At 51.8% G+C, this 3,825-nt stretch overlaps 1 long non-coding RNA gene across 1 annotated transcript; it reads left to right on the top strand.

Annotated features, from left to right (window-relative positions):
- Window positions 1-2,263: 2,263 nt before the first annotated feature.
- LOC123133134 (uncharacterized) lies at window positions 2,264-3,246 on the top strand. The gene is made up of 4 exons (XR_006465164.1): window positions 2,264-2,411; window positions 2,489-2,573; window positions 2,787-2,871; window positions 3,133-3,246. It is a non-coding gene; the product is annotated as an uncharacterized lncRNA (long non-coding RNA).
- The last annotated feature ends 579 nt before the right edge of the window (window positions 3,247-3,825 follow it).

Raw genomic sequence — 3,825 nt, 5'->3', positions numbered from 1 at the left:
CGCCGCCGGAGGATGCCGCCGGCTTGCGCCCGGAGGCCGACGGCGGTGGCGGGGGCTCTTCCTCCCTCCCGTGTCTTGGGGGGCGGGACCCCAACATGCGTGGAGGTGCGGCCGATCTAGAAGCAACGGTGTTGGCTTCGACGGCGGCGGCGGTCGGCCCTGCCTCGGGCCACGGGCGGCTGCGGCGGCGGCTGGCCTGAATCGGGCGGCGGCGTGATGCGGTCTTCGGCGGCATGTCATCTGGCTTTAGATCGGCGATGGCGTCGAGGGCCTGGTGGACTGCTTGGCGGCACCCATTGCAGATCTGTTCTGGTGGGTGTAGCCAGTGGTGGTGGTCATCTTCTTCGTTGGCAGTGGCCGGCCAGAAGCTTGGTGATTGGATCTCGGGATCCATCATCTAGTCCCGGCTGTGAGTTGGGGAGACATGGTTGCCGGTGAAAATCGAGCCGACGGCAGACGATGGCGGCGTTCTACGCCGTTACCTTGATGAAGGCATCGTCGTGTAACTATTGTCGACCCACTCGTGCTGCTCCGGGGGAAACCTTAGGATCTGGTGCTCCAGATCGGACGATGGTGGCACTGCGGTGTCGTTTCTCTCTTGGGAGCATCGTTTGTGGAGCAGCGCTGGAAGTCAGAGGCAGGAGATGGAGCGGCTTCTTCTTGCACGGAGCTTCGGTGGAGATGTCAAGTCATGCCTGACCGACAGGTGCTACGCTTTGTCATGCCTGGTCGGCAGGTGCTACGCACGACAGATCCTCCAAGGACTTCAAGCTGTGTCGGCTGGTGGTACTTGGTAGCATGGCGCCGAGGTGTATCAGTGGCGACTGCTCAGCAGTTTACGCGCAGGGAGGAGGTGCAGCTTGACGCCGTGGTGGCGTCGACGATAGCTAGACCGAGCAAGGTTGATGCATCAGTACAGTTCTGAAGATGGAGCGGTTGTAGTTGGCGGCGGCGGCTTCTGAGAGCACGTCGGAGCAGTGTGTGCCCCAGACCCGGCAAGTGGCTAGGTTGGGGTCTCAGATCTTAGATGTTAGGCTTCGCTGCGATGTCTGTTTGGTATTAGGCCCAGACTATCTGCGCCCCTTCATCAACTGGATAGGTGTAGCGACAGTTTGTTGCTTAGACAGCGGCTTTAGTCTTACTATTGTATGACTTTGTAAGGTCTTGTGAGAATAATTAATAAAGTGGTTGTATGCATCGTCCAGATGCAGAGGCCGGGGGTCGTCCTCCTTTTCTAAAAAAAAAGCTGCCAAGCTGATTATGTGATATTTGCCAAGATTAGAAATTATCTAAGATATAACAAAAAGGAAGGCACACATGAATCATTTCTTCTGCTGGAGGCAAAGAATCTAAGGCCTAATACCTCTATCCCCAATTCTTCCTCTCTTTATCAGAAAAAACAAGGAATCGAAATCAGATTATGGTGAGGACATGCAACCTGCAGGGCCGGGCCCATAGTTGTCCAAACTGTGCAGCCCGCACAGGGCCCATAAATTTTAGGGGCCCCAAATTTTTAAATAAACCTAGTATGTATTTCAAAAAAAACTGCCCTAGACGCTAGGCCTCGCATGGCGCTGGGCCGCTCCCGCTGGCGCTTACACAAGGCCGCTGATCAATCTACTATCACTATAAAAGAAAGAGAGGGGCAGATCCAAACAATCAGGCCCATCCATCATCAAGATCTAATGGTCCTTAATCCTTCGGTGTTTAACGCTGCCAACCACGCACGCATTAAGCCACTGACAATCCATCGATCGCTAACCCTGCCCTGCCGTTCGGAAAAAAACCGCACACCCGCACGATTCCCCCGCACGACCTCTCGCCCATGTAGCCTCCCGCACACCCGCACACCAGTATCCATCGCTAAACCATCGATCCTCCTCACGCGCCGTTCGTCCCGCACCCTCCCGTCCGTCGTCGCGCCCTTCGCCGCGAGAGCCGCCCGCCGCAGCGATAGCCGCGGGAGCTGCCGCCGGAGCCGCCCGTCGCGCCCTCCGCCGCGGGTCACCGCGGGAGCCACCGCTGGCGCTGCCCGTCGCGCCCTCCGACGCCCGAGCTGTCACCGGAGCCGCACGTCGCGCCTTCCACCGCAGGAGCCGCCGCGCCTTAGCCGCGGGAGACCCCTTCCCCGCGGGGGAGCCGCCGCGTGAGCCGCCCGAGCCGCTCAGCTTGGAGTCCTCAACCGCCGCCGCGCACGCAGGTGAGAGCAGCGCGACCCTAGAGGTTCCTATTGGGTTGGGTACCGTACTAATGGTTGATGCGTCCGGCGGGTTGGGGATTGGGCTACAGGTGCCGCGACGGAGGGGGAGTACGATGAGGTTCTGGGGCAGCTCTCCTCTCTCACGCAGAAGGTGCGGACACACACCGGCAACCCAGGCAACCAGTGGGACCTCATGGACCGCTACCTCCAGGTTCGTCCCCTCCTCCTCATGCTCCGCCTGAATCGCGATGAGGGAATGTGTTGTCTGATGCGGGTGAATTTGGTTAGATTCTCGAGCTGGAGGAGGCCATCGCGTGGATGAAGGTCATCCATGTCACCGGGACCAAAGGGAAGGTGAATCACGAGATAACATGTAATAACTCTCTCCAATTACAATACCAGATGTTGTGTTCTACTATACTGTTCGTCAGTAATGGGGCATTCTAATTTGGTTCTCATATCTAAGCAACTATTGTGCAAGAATGAAGTTTTACCAAATCAATATGGTGCTATTTGGCACTGACATGCAGTGTAACCAGTTACAGAGTTCCCCAATCTCTGCTTTGACTGATTTGCCACTGTACAGTTGGTGCCAAGGATTCGAGAAGGTGAACTAATACCAAGAACCATGTCGCCGGATGATTCAGGAAGAGATGGTCCTGATAGTCGAGGTATTTGAGCCTCCCATGTTAACTGTGCTTGGTTATTACATAACCTCCATCATATGCAATTGATTATTACATAATCATCACCATTTTGTTAACTATGCTTGGTTCAAACATTCAGATTTCAGTTAAGTATTTTCTCTCTGGAAAGCATGCAAAATAAATATATAAATTGTGTTATCTGGACCTTTAATGGCCTTCCTTTATATCCATGCATTTTCTCTTTCGTTCAGTTGTAATTATTTTACCATTTTCTTCTTGAAACAGATAAACGGTGCATTGGGTGAACTTGTTACTACAGAGATTTCCGTATTCAGTCTATCCCATTACTCATTTGCTTCATAAGTTCCTACCATATTGTTTATGTCGATTTATTCTACTTATATTCATAATTCACGCGCCGCTGTCGGCGCCACTTTCATGCTTCTCTGAATTTCTATGAGATTAATTCAGTATATGTTTCTCTGAATGTTATCCTTCCATGTTGGAATGTATCATCGGAATGCAAGTTAGGATGCTCTCTCTCCGTATGATATACTTTATGTTCTATCACAAATTTGATCTGTTTTAGGTGATGTACATGAATGGCGGCAGATGGTTGAGGATTGAGGGAATGTAGATGCGACTAGCGAGCACTTACTCTGAGGTGCTTTCAGGTCACTGATTGCTTTCTACCCTATGCACACAACATGTCCCTCCCTTTATTTATGATCTGAACAGGATATTGCATGGTGTTCAAGTTCTATTATATTTTATTACTCTATAATTTGGTCCTAAAGATGACACATTCCAGAATTTGGTTAGTTCTGTTCATGTCATGCTTGCTTCTCTTACACATGATTGTACTTTTGCCCTCGATGTTTTGCTTTTGCAACTTCATTAGAAGCATTATTGTTCTAAAAGTTTCAGCTGTACTGATCATGGCACTTCTTTTTCCTGTCTTTGTAGATGATGGATTAA

The sequence above is a fragment of the Triticum aestivum genome, chromosome 6B, assembly GCF_018294505.1.
Source record: "Triticum aestivum cultivar Chinese Spring chromosome 6B, IWGSC CS RefSeq v2.1, whole genome shotgun sequence".
Taxonomy (NCBI): domain Eukaryota; kingdom Viridiplantae; phylum Streptophyta; class Magnoliopsida; order Poales; family Poaceae; genus Triticum; species Triticum aestivum.
Note: the sequence above shows the minus strand (reverse complement) of the source record. Positions and strands in the feature narration are given on the sequence as shown.